Source organism: Polypterus senegalus, chromosome 18 (genome assembly GCF_016835505.1).
Source record: "Polypterus senegalus isolate Bchr_013 chromosome 18, ASM1683550v1, whole genome shotgun sequence".
NCBI classification, from domain to species: Eukaryota; Metazoa; Chordata; class Cladistia; order Polypteriformes; family Polypteridae; genus Polypterus; species Polypterus senegalus.
The window spans coordinates 51,659,067-51,679,726 of NC_053171.1; the positions used below are offsets into that span (position 1 = coordinate 51,659,067).

General features: G+C 40.2%; 1 protein-coding gene across 2 annotated transcripts in view; it reads left to right on the plus strand.

The window, feature by feature from the left end:
* The window catches only part of ccdc177 (coiled-coil domain containing 177), a 41,071-nt gene that overhangs the window by 11,754 nt on the left and 8,657 nt on the right, over positions 1-20,660 (plus strand). Inside the window, exon 3 of one of the 2 annotated variants that reach the window (XM_039741607.1) lies at positions 12,752-12,776. The exons of the other annotated variant lie outside the window; for it this stretch is intronic. The gene's annotated coding sequence lies outside the window, so the exon portion shown is untranslated. Of the gene's footprint in view, positions 1-12,751; positions 12,777-20,660 lie in introns of those variants that run through there. 2 annotated transcript variants of the gene reach the window in all.

Genomic DNA, 20,660 nt, shown 5'->3' on the forward strand with positions numbered 1-20,660 from the left:
TTTGGTAGCCATCAGCAAGTTTCTGGCAGCATTCTGGTTGGATTGTTGACCACTCTTCTTCAACTAAATCTGTTTGTTTCCTGGGACGGTCATACCTTTTAAGCATAGTCAGCATATTTTCAAAAGGGTTGAGGGTAGGACTTTGGGAAGACCATTCCAAACACTTAATGTTGACCTGATCGAGCCATTCCAACACCAGTTTTGATGTTCGCATAGTACTGGAACACCCAACTGTGTCCAAGTTTCAACCTTCTAGCTGATGGACAAGTCAATACTGGATATGCCTAAACTGTTAGCTTTGATTCGCACACATGTCCTGCAAAATAACCATTCAACATTCAACTTAGCATAGATAAGCTCAAATATAAATCAAGATTATCTCAACAGTGGCCAAGACCAATCACCTCAAATCTGATATCTTACCAGGGGCTAGAAACCAATCCGCTCCTGAGGTGTCCCTGCCAGGATTCAATTACATGTCGATTCGTCCCTAGCTAAAACGAGGAATGGCTACAGTGTCGGGCTTTTGTATCCTGATGGCTAACTTTGAAAGGGCTACACAATCTAACAGAAGCTAAGGGCTAATCACTACCTTCTGACAGTACGTAACCTACATGGATAGTTTTGTTTCATTAAAAATCATTGAGCAATGCTAAATGTCAATAAACAACAGGACAGCTTAAGTAAAGCAATACCAAAACCATTTCCATCATTACTTGTGTTTATTTGTACAAGAAATCAAGTGTAAATGTTAGATAAGAAAACATACAACCTGAATGATTCAAATTGTAGCTCCGGTGAATACAGTCTTTGTCTTCTTAAACCAGGCATGGGCTCCTTGGGAGCAAAGGGGCAGTCTGTAGGTGGCAAAGTCTGACTGAGCAGTCTTCTCTTTGGCATTTGTTTCTCTCTTCTTCAAATGCTTCTTTTAAAATCCTTTGAATTTATAGAGTCATGCTGGCGTCCTTATGTAAAATATTGCAGCAGTCAAAAAAATGGGATAACTGCTAAGTTCCCATGGTCTAGTTATTGCAGAATTAAGATATTTTTGAAACATATTCATTTTATAGTCCCAAAATTCCATTTCACATATCATACTTTTTGCTTTTTTTTTCTATGCTGAAACATTTACATTCTAATAAGCAATGCCACTACTTATACTAATAATTACTACTAACTTTATACTCATTTTCTCATAATTCCTGTCTGTGCCTATTTTGTATCCACCGCCAAATTTTATCTAATCCCAAATTCAACACTCATCTAAAACTTGATGACTCATGAATATTAATGATCTCATGAGGCCATTTGTACCTGCCTGCTATTTCAGCTACAGAACATTTTCCACATGAGTTATGAGCCCACAAGAGCTGGGGCCTCATGTATAAACGGTCTGTATGCACAGAAATGTTGCATAAGAACGTTTCTACGTTCAAATCGCGATGTATAAAACCTAAACTTGGCGTAAAGCCACACACATTTCCACGGTACCTCGTACCCTGTCGTACAAAAGTTCTCTGCTCGGTTTTGCAGACTGGCGGCACCCAGCGTCAAAGCAGTGCTACTGTTCCTGTGTGGTTTATCTTTTTTTCAGATCCACGTCCCTGAAGCCGCTTTATAAACACACTGAAATTAACAGCATATTGTTTATTAGTTTAATGCATTTGATTGTAATTAACCAGTAACAATATAATGGTCCACGGAATGGTCAAACTATTCCAAATACCATAGCTGCTTTAGCATTGTTACTCTCACTGCACCTCCTTCTTCTTCTTTCAGCTGCTCCCGTTAGGGGTTGCCACAGCAGATCATCTTTTTCCATATTACTCTCACTGCACCACTCGGAGCAGCTGATCGGAAAGAGAATTATCGGTATACAGCATCAAGCACACGCTGCCTCAGCCATGCTTCATATTTGAACTGCTTCTCACATGGCAAACGCTTTAAACCTTTCCTGTACGGACCTCGCGGTTCAGAAAGAGTTTCATCCCAATCAGTGCATCAACTTCTCCTTGTAGAACTGTTTGGACTTATAAGTACAATCACCTCACTGTAAACTTGCACTACTGTTATAATATTGCACAACCTGAGCCACTTTATAAAGCATGTATTTACATATAATGATGATATAATTTTTAAGATGAAATGCAGCAAAAGATGTTTATTATATTATACAGATAAATCTTTAACTTCATTTAAATAATCTATAGTCAGCAAAAAAAGAAACGTCCCTTTTTCAGGACTGTGTATTTCAACAATAATGTTTTAAAAATCCAAATAACTTTACAGATCTTCATTGTAAAGGGTTTAAACAATGTTTTCCATGCATGTTCAATTAACCATAATCAATTAATTAACATGCACCTGTGGAATGGTCGTTAAGACCTTAACAGCTTACAGAAAGTAGGCATTTAAGGTCACAATTCTAAAAACGCAGGACACTAAAGAGACTTGTCTACCGACTGTGAAAAACACCCAAAGAAAGATGCCCAGGGTCCCTGCTCATCTGCGTGAACGTGCATTAGGCATGCTGCAGGGAGGCATGAGGACTGCTGATGTGGCTAGGGTAATAAATTGCCATGTCCGCACTGTGAGACGCCTAAGAGAGCGCTACAGGGAGACAGGAAGGACAGCTGATCATCCTCGCAGTGGAAGAGCCCGGATCTCAATCCCATTGAGCACATCTGGGACCTGTTGGATCGCAGGGTGAGGGCTAGGGCCATTCCCCCCAGAAATGTCCAGGAACTTGCAGGTGCCTTGGTGGAAGAGTGGGGTAACATCTCACAGCAAGAACTGACAAATCTGGTCCAGTCCATGAGGAGGAGATGCACTGCAGTACTTCAAGCAGCTGGTGGCCACACCAGATACTGACTGGTACTTTTGATTTTGAGCCTCCCTTCATTCAGGGACACATTGTGAAACATTTTTAGTTTATGTCTTATGGTGTTGACTCTTTTACTGTTCATACAAATGTTTACACATTAAGTTTACTGAAAGTAAAAACAGTTGAAAGTCAGAGGACGTTTCTTTTTTTGCCGAGTATATATTGTTAATAATTAAAGGACACGGTGTTGCTACGCTAGCAAAGATCTGGCACTCACGGATTGTTCCTGCCTCGCACTGTATGCTTCACTGGGAGTGTCTTGAAGGACAGAATAATTAAACACGTACTATGAAAATATTTCAATGTTCCTTAAAAGTTTTGAAGAATCGCCGTTATAAGCTTACAGATGGCTTAACATCTATTACAGAGCTGATTGTTTGGTGATTGGGTATTTGGAGAAAGAAAAGGAAGGACAGGAATTGGAAGTTAGTACATTTGAAATAGACAGTACTGCAGGGGCGGCCTTAGGCATGTGCAAACTGTGCACCTGCACAGGGCTGCCACGCCAATATATATTGAATATAAAAGAGAAAATAATGACAAAGCAAAAAAATTTCAGCAAACTTAAATGCTTGCGTCATGAGCACGAGGCGGCTATGCAGTGTCTGCAATGGACGTGGCCATCCGCCGTGCATAAGATACCATATTGACATTGGTGGGCGAAGGGGCCACCGATTCTTTATCTGCCCAGGGCCGCCACGAGCCTAGAGCCACCCCCGAGTACTGCTGGAATAAATTATTTCATTGAAGGTCGCGCACAATCACTGCACCACCGTGTTCCCATGTTTAATAACGTGCTTTAACTCCTATCATCGTGAAAATGATATCACGTATACATCTCAGTATTTTAGTTATCACGAATGTAATGGATTCTGTGTCCTGTCGGAGGAAGACAAAGCTGATTTAAGAAGCACATAGTCATTCACACACATAGAACACATACAAAACAAATCATTTAACATGCTACTTTAATTACGATGTGATTTGAGAAACTGGTTAATTAAACGATTTTAAGATGAAGTTTATGATGTTCTACTTTAATGGCAAAATAAACTACGTGATTAAAGTGGAAATTTCAAGATTGAAGTTGACATTTCGTGCTTTGTCCCCACTGTGCCTTTTTTTTCTCTGTACCCTAATAAGCTTTCATATGACACTCAGACGGTGGGCTACAACTCGCCTTTTCACGGCGACTGATATTTGATATTTGACAACTTCTTTTTTTATTTCGGGCACTGTGCTACTTTGTGAATTTCAGCTTTCGAGTTTCTCCAACACGCTATGTCAGTTGATCAGCTTCCTTTTGTTTGTTTATACCACTTTTTAAACCAACAATTAGTACGTTTTTCCTTGCCTCCCTTGGCATTTGCTGAAATTCTTCCATTTTCCCTCTTGTCATTGTCATTTCACAGAACACTGAGTTTAAGGGCTATTTATATTGATTTGCATATTCAAAGAGGCGTAATTCTGGGAGGAGTTGGGGCAGGACAGCACGCACGTGCACGAGTGTTACTTTTCACTCTGACCGGGATTTATGTAGTAGAAGTTGGCAAACGCACAGATTTATGCATCTGGATTTTTCTGTGCGTAAGCACATTTCGGCTTTTGTGCTTACCTCATGTTATAGTGCGAGTTCTGCACACGGCGTTATACATGAGGCCCCTGGAGTGGTGGCTCAGTGGCTAGGGATCTGCACTGGCAATCGGAAGGTTGCCGGTTCGAATCCCGTAAATGCCAAAAGGAACTCTGCTCTCAGGAATACATTCAGAGTGTGGCGCTCTGCTGTTTTTTTGTGTAGCTGCCTTCACACAGCTTCTCCGCTGCTTTATAAATGAACGCCATATAAGGCCGTCGTTTCTCCTTGCTTCGCGGTTCTGTACTGTTTTATTGTTCGTTTATTACGATTGTTATAGTTATTGTGTAGCTATTCGAGACTTACTTTACTGTTCAGGTACCCATTTCCTTTATTTAATCCGTGGCTTGTACGCTATTTTTTGTTCGTTTATTACGATTATAGATATTTATTGATTCCCTTCTTTAGCTGACTGCCTGCTCATATAAGGCGCTCCGCTGGTTTTTTGTGAAGCAGCCTTTACACAGCTTCTCCGCTGTTTTATAAACGAACGACATATAAGGCCATCCTTTTCCCTTGCTTCGCCAAGGAAGCTGCCTTTTTATTTAATCCATGGGTTCTCCGCTGTTTTATTGTTTGTTTATTACGATTATTATAGTCCTCTTTATATATCACGTTGTCAGTTCAGCACTCTGGTTGTAATATGACGAAGCTGTGTGAGCTCATTCTTGAGAATGCAACGTCTAGTTGTCCAGGAGAAAAGAAATCTTGCCTGAAATCAATGGCAACCTTTTGTTGGGTCTGTCCCTGAGACTTCTTACTTCTCATCGCGAAGCAGAGCCTTACTGGAAATTGGAGGGTGTAACGGGGATGCGAGGAATACATTGAGTGTGGAGAAACTCTAGAGACAGCGTGTGTATTAACTTGTGGATTTTCTGTGAGTATTTGGTGGCAGCGTGACGAAGTTGCTTCCGCAAGACCGCATTAGCTGTGGAGCTCAGCTCGGAGCATATTCTTTTCCTACCTTGTCAATTGTGTAATGCGTTTTTTGGACAGGTTTGATGCATGGAAGTGATCACTCGTACTGCGTTCAGTCAGTTCACATGAGTTGCTCTCTTGTGTGAAGTTGCGATGTCCATGACTTTATTTAATGTTAGCTAAGACTCGGCACTTAAAAGTTTCTCGCTACAGCAATTTTAACTGCGTTACAAAGTGATCCAAAGTCTCATTTATACCTCGTGTCTTGTCATTAAACTTGTATCTCGCGAATAAAGTATTCGGCAAAGGCATGACAAACGGCAGCGGGAGCGTGTCCATAAACTTAATTTAAACTTACGGTTTACACCGTGCTTTGTTTCCGCAGTAGCTGCACTTATGAATAAGCCTTTTTCTTCAGCGCTCTTTGGGAGCTCTTCCTTCTTTTCTACGTACTGCATTTACAGTCAGTTCACGTGATTACGTGGGAGGTGTGATGATGTGACACGCAGCTCCGCCCCCCACGGCCATCGAGCTAAAGTCCATAACAGTATATGGAGAAAAATAGGTTCCAGTTATGACCATTACGCGCAGAATTTCAAAATGAAACCTGCCCAACTTTTGTAAGTAAGCTGTAAGGAATAAGCCTGCCAAATTTCAGCCTTCTACCTACACGGGAAGTTGGAGAATTAGTGACGTTGGAAAGTTCAATATGGCTGCCGACAGTGGCGTCATACCATCGAAATAAGTACGTACATCGGTTTCGGTTAGCGCAGGGAAGCCGCCTACCAAATTTAATGAAGATGGGGCCATACATAAGAAAGTTCAACATGGTGGACAATGTTGACCGTTACGTGTAGAATTTCGAAATGAAACCTGCTTAACTTTTGTAAGTAAGCTGTAAGGAATAACCCTGCCAAATTTCAGCCTTCTACCTACACAGGAAGTTGGAGAATTAGTGATGAGTATATACATACAGTAATCCCTCGCTATATCACGCTTCGACTTTCGCAGCTTCTCTCTATCACGGATTTTATATGTAAGCATAACTAAATATATAACGCAGATTTTTCGCTTTGTTTCTGTGGACAATGTGTCTTTTTACTTCCTGTACATGCTTCCTCAGTTGGTTTGCCCAGTTGATTTCATACAAGGGACGCTATTGGCGGATGGCTGAGAAGCTAACCAATCAGAGCACGCAGTTAAATTCCTGTGTGCTGAATGCGGTGTTAACCAGGAAGTCTCGTCTCGCTTATTCAGCATCAACGTTTTTCGCTGTGTAAAGAGTTAACTTGTGTGCTCTTTTGTGTTTATCTTTGTGCATAGTCAAGCCCTTCATTAAGGCTCCAAAACGATCTGCTCCTGCTACTGCTTCAGGGGCCGTGCCCAAGCGCCAACGGAAGATGTTAACGATTGCCGAAAAGGTAAATGTTTTGGATTTGTTGAAGGAAGGGAAAAGCTACACCGCTGTAGGACGCCATTACAGCATCAATGAGGCTATGATTCTTTTTATTTAAAAAGTAGGAAAGGAATATAAGATCTACGGTCGCAGTATCCTTTTAACCAGGGTGCAAAACGAGTTGTAAGTGGATGTAATAAGGCAGTAGTCTGGATTGAATCTGCTTTAGGGATTTGGATTGAAGAAGAATAACGGCGGTGCTACACAGTTGCTTGAAGTGGTTCCTTTAGAAGGGCTGTAACGCTCTCCTTTGTTGTGCAGTAAAATTAAACTCATCGTTATCGGACAAGTCATTGTGTCATTGTTGGTGAGTAACCATAATTAATTTTCTACTTACAGTACTTAGTACATGTAAGTACGTTTAGTGTCACTGTACACACATTTACTGTATACAATTTTTCTTGCATTGTACGTATTTATTGCTGGTGGCCTGTCTATCGTAATGGCTGTAACATCAGAGATACTCGATATCTTTAAAATAATATTTAGGTTTTACTGTATATGAACAGTGTGTTTACATACATAATTTCAATCAATCATACCTAATATCTAAAAGAATACAAAGGGATTATGCTGTATAACTGTACAGGGAATATTTATAAACTGTGTGGGAGAGTTTATAAGGGCTTAAAATATATAAAAATAACCAAACAAACATATGGTTTCTACTTCGCTGATTTTCACCTATCGCAGGGGGTCTGGAACAAGGAGGGATTACTGTATATATATATATATATATATATATATATATATATATATATATATATATATACACACATACACACACACACACACAGTGGAACCTCGGTTCACAACCATAATTTGTTCCAAAACTCTGGTCGTAAACCGAGTTGGTCATGAACCGAAGCAATTTCTCCGATAGGATTGTATGTAAATACAATTAATCCGTTCCAGACTGTACAAACTGTATGTAAATATATGTAAAGATTAAGCACAAATATACTTAATTACACCATAGAATGCACAGTGTAATAGTAAACTAATGTAAAACCATTGAATAACACTGACACAAAACACCCAGGCTCCCTGCTCAGCTACACAAGCAGGCTCTCTCTTTCTCTGAACAGAGAGGAACATTTGAACAAATTCGAACTTTAATTTAAAAACCAACCACAAGCAACCAAAAAAGTAACAGTGCAGGAGATCATGCTATTAGCCTTAGAGCCCAATCGCTGTAAACACTTTTTTTAAAGTGAGTTTTAAGCGCAGAGGAAAAAAAGAACATTTAAAAAAAGAGAAAAGTAACATTGCAACAATTCACGCTACGCACTGAAAAATTAACTTTTGAAAACTCCGTAATACAAAAACCACCAAGAAAACTAACCTTGCATGAGTCGAGTTCTGGCATGAAGTGAGGAGGAACTGGGTGGAGAGGAGGGAGAGTCTGGCTTCGCAATGGAGGGATGTTTTTCTTCAGCTGTTTTCTCTCTTGTGATTTCTTGGGTTTCTGGTGTTTTTAGCTGTTTAGCTGGTGGGAGCGAAAGCCTCATGCAGCCATTCCAAAAAAAAAAAGTCCTCGTGACCCAACCCTTCGTGTTTGCCCTCCACATTACTGGCAGTCTGGCTTTGTTTACATTGTGCTCTTGAAAGCACGAGGGTTCTCAAATTGGTAAATGAGTAAACTGGTAAACAGTTTTTCCACCTCTTCCAGCCTTAAGCCTCTGCCTGTTTAACGCTGTAACTCCTTTTGCAATATCAGCTGCTTTAATAGATCCTTTCTGCTTTAGAATGGTCGAAATCGCAGTGCGATCACTGTGTCTGTAGAAGACTGTTTATATGTTGCCAGAGCAACAGCAGGCTCACAGCTCTGCTGCAGCTCTTCACCGAAGCAAACAGAAATGATCTCAAAGGGTGATGCAAGGAACTTTGTAAATGCAGATAACAGTATTACTTGGCCACTAACCTGGTCACAACCCTGCCTGTTGGCTGTGTGTGTGTGTATGGGAGAGTGGCAGATCCTGCTACAATAAATAACCCTGCTGTTCCTGTTTCAAGCTGAATAAAGATGGTTTGCTAAAGTACTGAGACTCAGACTCGTGTTTTTGGGTTTAAGACAGGGACTTGTAGCACGACCCCAATCTTTTAGGATTTGCTTCTGTGAAGCCTCACTGCACCGCTGTGAGCCTGCTGTTGCCCTACCCCGGCAATGAACAATCTTCCACAGACGCAGCAATCGCACTTTGGGACACACTTCTGCGTGACATTCCCGTTGGGTGGGGAGTGGGGGGATCCCAAAAGAGTTCAGAAACCTCACAATATGAAGAAAAGGATGATTCGGCTTCTGATTGATAACTGTGCTGTATAACTTGTAGACAGGAGAATATTAAAATTAATGCTAAAGAAGCTATTGAAATGTTTGCAAATGCCTAGATGCAAGAGAGAGAGAGAGAGAAATAGATAATCCCAAGGGGAAATTCACATAATCCAGCAGCAGTATACTGATACAAAAACAATATTAAATTAAATAGTAATAAAAATGCATGTAAAAGCAGACAATAACTTTGAGTAATGTTAGCATTTACTCCCCCGGGTGGAATTGAAGAGTCGTATAGTGTGGGGAACGATCTCCTCAGTCTGTCAGTGGAGCAAGACAGTGACAAAAGTCTGTCACTGAAGCTACTCCTCTGCCTGGAGATGACACTGTTCAGTGGATTCTTCATGATTGACATGAGTTTACTTAGTGCCCGTCGCTCTGCCACAGATGTTAAACTGTCCAACTTTACTCCTACAATACAGCCTGCCTTCTTAACAAGTTTGTCCAGGCGTGAGGCATCTTTCATCTTTATGCTGCCTCCCCAGCACACCACCGCGTAGAAGAGGGCACTCGCCACAACAGTCTGGTAGAACATCTGCAGCATCTTATTGCAGATGTTGAAGGACGCCAACCTTCTAAGAAAGTATCGTCGGCTCTGACCTTTCTTACACAGAGCATCAGTATTGGCAGTCCAGTCCAATTTGTCATCCAGCTGCACTCCCAGATATTTATTGGTCTGCACCCTCTGCACACAGTCACCTCTGATGATTACAGGGTCCATGAGGGGCCTGGGCCTCCTAAAATCCAACACCAGCTCCTTGGTCTTACTGGTGTTCAGGTGTAAGTGGTTTGAGTCGCACCATTTAACAAAGTCTTTGATTAGCTTCCTGTACTCCTCCTCCTGCCCACTCCTGATGCAGCCCACAATAGCAGTGTCATCAGTGAACTTTTGCACGTGGCAGGACTCCGAGTCATATTGGAAGTCTGATGTATATAGATTGAACAGGACTGGAGAAAGTACAGTCCCCTGCGGCGCTCCTGTGTTGCTGACCACAATGTCAGACCTGCAGTTCCCAACACACACATATTGAGGTCTGTCTGTAAGATAGTCCATGATCCATGCCACCAGGTGTGAGTCTACTCCCATCTCAGTCAGCTTGTACCTAAGGAACAGAGGTTGGATGGTGTTGAAGGCGCTAGAGAAGTCCAAAAACATAAATCTTTCAGCACCACTGCCTCTGTCCAGGTGGGAGAGGGATCGGTGTAGCATATAGATGATGGCATCCTCCGCTCCCACCTTCTCCTGGTATGCGAACTGCAGAGGGTCGAGGGCGTGGCGGACCTGTGGCCTCAGGTGGTGAAGCTCCATGGTCTTCATCAGATGTGATGTCAGAGCAACAGGCCGGAAGTCATTCAGCTCACTAGGATGTGATACCTTTGGGACTGGGGTGATACAAGATGTTTTCCAAAGCCTTGGGACTCTCCCCTGTTCCAGGCTCAGGTCGAAGATGCGCTGTAGAGGACTCCCCAGTTCCAACGATGTGACAAATGCAGAATCTCATTACTATGAAATGTTCATGACAACAAAATATTTTTTAGGTCCCTGGCACTTCATTGTAATGGAATTTTACCTATATATACTTCTCAAAAAAGTTAAAGGAACACTTTTTAATTAGAGGATAGCATCAAGTCAGTGAAACTTCTGGGCTATTGATCTGGTCAGTTAAGTAGCAGAGGGGATTGTTAATCAGTTTCTGCTGCTTTGGCATTAATGAAATTAACAATATGTACACTAGAGGGAAAACAATGAGATGACCCCCAAAACAGCAATGGTTTAAAAGGTGGAGGGAGGCCACTGACATTTTTCCCTCCTCATCTGTGTTTTCTACTTGTTTTGCATTTGGCTACACTCAGTGTCACTACTGCTAGCATGAGGCGGTACCTGGACCCTACAGAGTTTGGTTGTGCAAGTAGTCCAACTTCTCCACGACGGCACATCAATACATGCCATTGCCAGAAGGTTTGCTGTGTCTCCCAGCACAGTCTCAAGGGCATGGAGGAGATTCTAGGAGACAGGCAGTTCACTTCATGTCATTATTAGTATAACATGGAAAAAGATTCTGCTTTAGGTGTGTGTTTTAGAATTTGTTGCATTTCTCTCATTTCCTTTCATCTTACACTTACCCAGATCTTTGTAGACAAGGAACACTCATGAAATGCATGTATTCCAAAAAAACAATATACTGTATTATTTACCCTATACAAGTACAGTGGAACCTCAGTTCACGACCATAATTCACTCCATTCTGGTCGTAAACTGATTTGGTCGTGAACCGAAGTAATTTCCCCATAGGATTCTATGTAAATACAATTAATCCGTTCCAGACCATACAAACTGTATGTAAATATATTTTTTAATGATTTTTAAACACAATAGTTAATTATACCATAGCATGTACAGTGTAATAGTAAACTAAATGTAAAAACATTAAATAACACTGAGAAAACCTTGAACAACAGAGAAAACTAACACTGCAAGAGTTCGCGCTATAGCGCTATGAACCTCTCGCTAAAAACCCTTTTTAAGCACAGGGACAAAAATGAACATTTGAAAAATCCGTAATTTAATAAACCACCAAGAAAAGTAACATTGCAACAATGCATACTACGAACCGATCGCTGTAAACAGAAGTGAAGTGGAGGTTAAAATCCAATAGAAAAAAGTCTTAATTAAAATATATAATATATAATATAAATATTAAATACGAGGTTAAAACAATGCTCGGATCTGTCTCTTTAAAAACAAGCCTGGTGCATTCTTTAACTGCCTTCTCGGCCTTATGCGTCCAGCCGTCTCTCTCTCTCTCTCTCTCAAAGTCAATCTTCTCAGTATTTTTCACTGGAAAGATAAAGTCTGGACAAAGGATGTCTCCTTGGGGACAAACATTACAATTACGCAGTCCTAAGCTTTGTTACGCTTGTGACTCCATTTTTTTTTTTTTTTTTACAGTTTCCTTTTTGAAATAATTTGTTTCCTTGAAAAACTCAATTTTTCCATTAAATCTCTTGGTTAGTTTTACAACAAAAGTCGCAATACCACCTTTCATTTAATCACTTTAAATAGATGGTTGTCTAGATCAAGGGTGTCAAACTCCAGACCTGGAGGGCCGCAGTGGCTGCAGGTTTTCATTCAAACCCTTTTCCTAATCATTGACCAGTTTTCACTGCTAATTAGCTCCTTTTCCCTTCATTTTAATAGCCCTGTTTTTAAGGATTCAGCCCTCTGAATTGATTTGTTTCTTCATGAAATGGCATTCAAACAGAAATGAGACATGAAACGAGCGAACAGATGAGCAGCTAAACTGGGATTTCAATCTCCAACCAATTTCACTCCAACCAATCTATTAATGAGATGCTGATTCTTGCTGTTAATTAATTAAGCCTGTTATTTAATTTTGTGGTCTGTTGCTGCTCTCATTCTGCCACAGCAGACATTTCCAAAACTGTTGATTTTCTGTTTGTCAAAATGTTTTGGTGACCTGAGAGATCAACCTTACTGAGACCTTCACTTTTCTTTATTTTCAGATATTGTGTGATGGGCACAGGTGAGCTGGTCGTGTGGCAACTTATTTTGTGTCTCATTATTGTTTGGCTGCTAATTAAAAAAGAGACAACTAATGGGCCTAAATCAAGTTGATTAAAACTAAAGCAAAAGAAGTTAATTAGCAGCAAAAACTGGTCACTAATGAAGAAGATGGTTAGAATGAAAACCTGTAGCCACTGCGGCCCTCAAGGCCTGGAGTTCGACGCCGGTGGTCTAGATGAACTGCTTTCAATACTCACATTCAATTGTAAGTGAATTTTGAGGACCACTAACAGTAGCGAAAGACTACTAGGAGATGCGACTCTTAGCTATTATGGATCAGCTAGCACTTAAAAGGTTTACTATATAATGTGTTACCTCCAAACTTGATTTATTTGCCAATAGTCACTGTCACATGCAGTGATGAAGGCATGTGCACTTTACCATAGGAAAAACAAAAAATTGACCATAATATTTTCCTATCTATCCAAGAAAAAATACTTTTAATGTGACTAATTATGCCCAAATGTGTGATACATGCAAAAAACAGCAGCTTATTACGACTGGCATCCATCATTGTATTCAACTTGCAGTTGGGTTTGAGTCTGTTAATTTTGCATCTAATATGTCATTAGATATGAACATGTCAGGCACTAGCCATCAATATAGTGGAATTGTGCCGCAAGTCTAGAAAGCAAGCAACAGAAATAATAGCATTATCTGTAAAGCAACTGGGGCAGGGAGGGCAAGAATGGCAAAAGTTATTTGCACCCTCTCCTCATTTATCACAACATAAATAAAGGCAATTAACTCATACTTTGCTTTGGATTAAAAAAAAAAAAAAAACAAAATTAACTTTTCTACTATTGCTTCAATACTCATTACAAATGAAAAGGATCATAATTACAAGTAGCACTGTAACAAAAATAAACAGAAAAAATTATTTTTCAAATACTGGAGGATATTCCACAGTAGTGATGACTGCAAGTAGGGAACAGCATCACAACTACAGCTATGTCAGAAAATGTACTGTACTGCATGTTGAGGGCACCAAGAAACTCTAGACACAGATCTTTTAAGCACAAACTCATTTTTGATTTCAAAAAGGTGAGAAAGTTCATTGGTCAGCCTGCAAGATCTAACAAACACTAAAACAGTGCGGAGTCATTTCATGAAGTGTACAAATTAAAAACAAAAATGTACACTGATGCAGCAAGCAAGTCTTTTCAACTGACAAGGCTTCCTACCACATTCAGTAGTTTGTTGATCACACACGTGATGGCTTGATTCTTTCAGCAATGCTCCCACCAGAAACTTTCAAGTGTTCAGACGTAGGGAATGGACATTAACCTTTGGAAATCAGAGGCCTATACTCAATTACAAGCAAATCTACAGTTAAGTGGTCACAGAGAAGAATCTCTTAAAAAACAACAGATGTTTACTGTTAGCCAATATTTATTCTGGGCTCCTAACTGGAGATTGTGAAAATGCTCCTCACTATTAGCTCAAACACTACAGAGCGTAAACATGCTTTTTCAGGACCTAAACTTCATCTTTACTAACATGAGTTAATATTCCAAGTGTGCCACATTTTTATGCAGCTTTATACACTGATCACTGACTGGAGTCAACTAAACTGTGTAACACATATTGCACCTCAGAATAACCCAAAAAGTCAAATTGATGAGGCTTTTGACAGAGAGACTAATTGGTGGGGAGGCCTGAAAATAAAATTTGAGGATACATTAATGCAGTTTTTCAAATATTAATTTAAAAAATTGACTACAATGGAAAATGACCACACATTTACTGGAATGTTCTCTTCCAAGATGCTGATTGTGTTTGTATTAAGGTAGAATGTGGAATGTTATGCACTAATGTACAAAAATACTTTTAAAAATAAACACTGCTACAAAAAGTTGCAGATAACTCTCTGCACCTGTAGATGAAGCTGGTGGTAGCTCAGTAGACTACTATATGATTTTAAAATACTGTAAGGGGTCCTGTGAATCCAGTAAACTTGGCTTTGCACCTTGGAGACTCCGAACAGCAGAAACACTTCTCACAGCACATACGTTCAGAGGTAGCCGCATAAGCCTACAGTTTGAGCATTATTGCCACCTTTGTGTGCACTGTATTCTTCAGCATCACTACAAATAGAATCTATTTCACTGCCACTATCATGTGTTAAATTGCTTTGTACTCCCTATGGCTGCAAATGCTACTCTACTAGCCACCTATAAACCAATAAAACTGCTGCTGTTCAGAAAGTGACAAAAAACTGGGTATGATGTGTGCTGAACCTACAAGAGGATTGAACTACTAGTGGTACATGGGAATAGGAGTAAAGGGAATGCTGAGGTACTGTAGCTAAATAACAGCAGATAAAATATGACTCCAAAAAAACAAACCAGAAAAGAAAGTCGTGATGTCAGTCGGTAATGGTGTCTAATCTTTAAATTATCTCTCGATTATATCAAAAAAAAAAATCCTGGAAAGGAAAAGCAGGGCGACGATACGTGACCTTCTCGGAAGTTCTCAGAAGACACTTAAAAGACCTGCAAGACGCAAACAATATCAAATAACACTCAGTCGTGTAAAACACATAGCACACACAGATCCTGTGCTTTCAGCACATATAAAGCGTATAAGGGCAATGCGTTCTAGATGAAACGTCACCGAAAGAAGAAGAAAGAGCAGCGCAGAGAAAAGAGACCCAAAAGCGTTGGAAAGAAAAAAAGGCAGATATGAGATTATGAAAGCAGTGGAATTCGAAAGGCTCAAACAAACGATGGCACGATACACATGCAGAGAAAGGTAAAGAATATGAAAGCCTTAAAATTCGAAAGTAATGTAGCGTCCCAGCCAGGCTGAAGCCTTTTTTTGTTTTAAGTGACTGTTAAGTCCGATTGAGGGAGGCGGAGTACAGCACAGAAGACTGATAGCAGCGCGATGGCACCTCCTTAGCATGGGTTCAGCTGCAAAAGACCCCGACAACGCAAGCAGAATTATACATCCTGAGAAAGAGATTTAACCACACCCGGGACCAGAAATAAAGGTCAAATATTGTGTTTACAGTGTCACGCAAGACAAGGCAGTGAGACATCATTTAAAACAAGTCCACGGACATCTAACCGCAGCAGATGATCCGACGGCATCTCCTTAACATGCATTCAGCCGCACCCACTTTACAACATGAGCAGCGTTATACGTCCTGCGAGAAAGAGATGTTATCATGCCCGGGGCCGGAAATAAAGTATTGTTTTTACAAAAATTTTAAAATAAAAGTGAAAATAATGCATATGTAACAATTCCCATGAAACTAACAGTCTTTTTTAATTGTATATCCGGTAAACAAAACCTGGGGGAGGCCAAGCAAAGCAAGCAGGGGCAGAGCCCCCTAGTTTTCATAAATTCTGACTTTTAGTTGCAGTCTGGAGCCCTAATATTATTTTGATATCCTCCCTTTACAGTACATAGTACATGTAAGACATTGGACCCCTCAACAGATAATTAAATAACTGAACTGAATTGTCGGAATTTTTTTCTGAGTATTCTCCCAACATACCAAAGAAGTTCAAGTTAAGATAATCTGTCAATCGACACAGTACCCCGATGCCCCTCAGTTACCTGACTGAAGTCTGCACTGACCTCCTGATCTTGTATGAGTGAATACGGGTAAGTGAATGCGTTACACCCTTTGATTTGGGTGGTGTCTCATCTGTACCTGGTAGCTATGTTAAAATATATTATATACTCACACACATTCGTGTGTGTGTGTGTGTGTGTGTATATTATATATATATATATATATATATATATATATATACATACACACATATACTGTACATATACATCCTTCTATATAAAAGCGGTCGGGATTGTCCTTCCGTCCCGTGAGTGCTACGCAGGCGCGGAGTTTCACACACGCCCCGTCCATTTTGCAATGCACGATGGGATTTGTAGTTTAATTTTTCCAGGTAAAAGATGATTTTCTACTCCAGACTGTGCGATATCTTCTTCTTTCTTACTATATAAAAGCGGTCGGGATTGTCCTTCCGTCCCGTGAGTGGAAAGCGTAGCGGTATTCCGCTTATCACAGACTTACTACTTGCAGCTTGCGGTACGAAGCAAAATGATGTGAGCAGAGTTCTGATGCTCACATTGTTCCCTTGTTTTTTGGTGCGATGCGCTGGAAAAATAGACAAAATTATGTCTCTGGAAATAATTAATGTTGATGGAGTACAAATGCCTCACCGCGTAGTAAATATCAGGGGGGTTCAAAAGGGCGACCTCAATATAGAAAAAAAGTTTCAATTTTATCACAAAAATAACAGAAACTACGAGTATTAAAGTAATACCGCTCAAATGTAATATAACCAAATTAATGAGTTTGTATAAAATATCAAATTGATCTACGTATTGAATTGCCTTAAGAAGTGGTCAACTTAAAAGTCGGTCGCCTTAAAAGGCGGGTCAGCCTAGTATAAATAAAATAAGTGCAGAAAGAACAAACAACCTTGTATGTTCAAATACTACAAAATGGGTATTGCAATGTCCTTTTTTGTGACAACTGCATAAATTAAAATCAGGCATACTGAACATTAAGAGCACTAAAGTGGCAAGGGATATTCTGAAAATACAGCCTTGAAGCCATGGGATGTATTACAGAAAAGGAAATCAGGCTGCCACAGTTTCTTAGCCAAGACAATTTAATTGATTTTAATACGTAGGTTCAAAAAGAAAAGACCGTTAAGAGTGATGGAAGACAAAGGAAGAACGTAGCGCTGGGGAGCACACACTCATCTCAGTTCCAACTCTCATCTCAGTTTCGAACTAATGTGCTTCTACTCTGGACACTGAAGTGGAACTGGTTTATCTGGTTACAGCATGTCCGTGCTCACACTATTTTGTAGTAAAACACACACTACTCACTGAACACTTTTCGCAGTTTTTTACCTTTTTTACTATCTTGGCTGCAGACGGCAGTGAGATGCATGGTGGTGTTTTATATTTCTACATGGCTGACATCTTTAGCGCAACTCAACAACATCAAATGCAATGATCCGAAACGACTGCGCACAAAACTTTGTTATCTATACTAATAAAAGGCAAAGCACTCACTCACTCACTCACTCACTCACTCACTCACTCACTCATCACTAATTCTCCAACTTCCCGTGTGGGTGGAAGGCTGAAATTTGGCAGGTTGATTCATTACAGTTTCCTTACAAAAGTTGGGCAGGTTTTATATCGAACTTCTACACGTAATGGTCATAACTGGAAGCAGTTTTTCTCCATTTACTGTAATGGAGATGACCTTCAACGCCGTGGGGGCGGAGTTTCGTGTGACATCATCACGCCTCCCACGTAATCACGCAGTACATAGAAAACCAGGAAGACCTCAAAAAAGCGCTCAAGAAAACATGCATTATATAATTGAGAAGGCAGCGAAACAATAAGAAGCGAGCGAGCGAGTGGCATATACTACCATATTCATGAGTTCTGCTACTTCGGAAACAAAGCACGATGTAAACCTACACTTTAAATTAAGTTCATAGACAGGCTGCCGCTGGCGTTTGTAATTTAGTGCCTGCCCATATAAGGCCGTCCGTCAGCGGCAATCCAATAGCAAACTGCCACGGGTAAATATTCACGGGTGAAGGACTGTGCTTATGGAGAGGAAGATGAGATGGTCAGGGTGGTGTTTGACACAAACTCAGCGAAACTGCGAGAGAAAGTTTTAAGTGCCAGGACTAAGGTAACATTAAATACAGCCATGGACATAGCAGGAGATGGCACCAGCACAGCTGGGAACCTTCGATGCATGTACACTGAGTGGCTCACGTGAACTGATGCAGTGCACAGATAAAAGGCAACAGTTCCAAAGAGCTGAACAAAACCAATTACACAATTGAAAAGGCAGCAAAAATATGAAGCGCCTATACATACAAGCATATTCATAAATCCAACTACTGCGGAAACAAAGCACACGTGGAAAAAGTCAATGTCCCGCTAAAGGAAGACAGTGTAAAAACCCGTGCATGCAGTGTGTCAGGTCTCAGATAAAGAAGAAGACGAGCTGTTTATTGATGCAGTAAGAAACGAATCGATGAATGAAACCTGTCATCTTTACAACGATTGACAAACACGGAATGTAACTTGAACACAACACATCCTACAAATACGAACCTGATTGAAAGAAATAATGATAATCAAATCCTTGATGACAGCAACACTCAGTAACACTCACAAAACAAATACTGTATATTGACAGTCATGTTACGTTATTTTTAAAATGTTCCCTTTTCTTTTCTACCTTTTTAACATACTACTTCTCTATGATACGCTGGTATATATATATGTATATATATATATAACCCGATCTACATACTCGAATAATGGATACTTTATTCGCCATCAATGATTGTTTTGGTAAAGCCATACTCAGTGTATTCATTAGATGAACGGTAAAAAAGTAAGAGCGAGGGGAGGATGACTCATTGAGGCATGCAGGCTGTAGTGCGTCAACTCTATCTGAATTGCGCGATCACATTTGAAAAATATATCTTTTCAAGTTCTATTTAGTCCATATGTGTCAAACTCAAGGGCGCTGGGCCACATCCGCCCGGTGTGTAATTATATCCGCCCGAGATCATTTTATATACTGTATTATTGTTATTAAAGCCCGGTATATGAAGCGCTGGTAACACAATAAACTACAGATCCCATAATGCAGCGCTTCAGCTGCCTTGCCGAACACTAACGCGTTAATCAAGTCTACCTTATGATGCGGCAAGTTATTGCGCTTAGAGTTATTGCGCACTGAGTTTGCACGGCGCTTTGGTGACTTTGAAGAACAAAAAAAGTCCGTCTACATGCGGCTCGAACCTTGTGCATGTTTGGTAGCACATATCTGTGTGAGAAGCTCTTCTCAGTGATAAAGACTAACAAAACAGCACACAGGAGTCGCCTCACTGATGAGCACCTGCAATCCATCCTGAGAATCTCCACAACACAGAACCTCACACCAAACAGAAACGAACTTGTGGCCAAAAAGATGCCAGGCGTCCAGCTCTAAAATGACATATGAGCAAAGACAACTGAATGATTTGATTTGTTATTGCACGTAAGAGCGGGAGTCAACCGTTTTAACAAACAGCGTATTGCACTGATACGAAATAGCTGTGTGTGTATATATATATATATGTATGTATATATGTGTATATATATATATATGTATGTATATATGTGTATATGTATAGATATGTATATATATATATGTTTATGTGTGTGTATATATATATATATATATATATATATATATATATATATATATATGACAACAACACTCATCACTCACAACAGTGACAAAACAATTACATTGACAATCAGGTTACGTTATTTTCAAAATGTTTCCTTTTCTTTTCATTGCTTCTTTAACACACTACTTCTCCGCTGCGAAGCGCGGGTATTTTGCTAGTCTATACTAATATAAGGCAAAGCCCTCACTCACTCACTCATCACTAATTCTCCAAGTTCCCGTGTAGGTAGAAGGCTGAAATTTGGCAGGCTCATTCCTTACAAAAGTTTGGCAGGTTTCATTTCGAAATTCTACGCGTAATGGTCATAAATGGAAGCTATTTTTCTTCATATACTGTAATGGACGTTAGCTCTTTGGCCGTGGGGGGCGGAGCTGCATATGACATCATCACGCCTCCCACGTAATCACGTGAACTGACTGTGACCGCAGTACGTAGAAAAGAAGGAAGAGCTCCCAAAGAGCGCTGAAGAAAAACACTGAATACTTTATTCGCGAGATACAAGTTTAATGAGAAGACACGAGGTATAAACGAGACTTTGGATCACTTTGTAACGGAGTTAATTGCTGTAGCGAGAAACTTTTAAGTG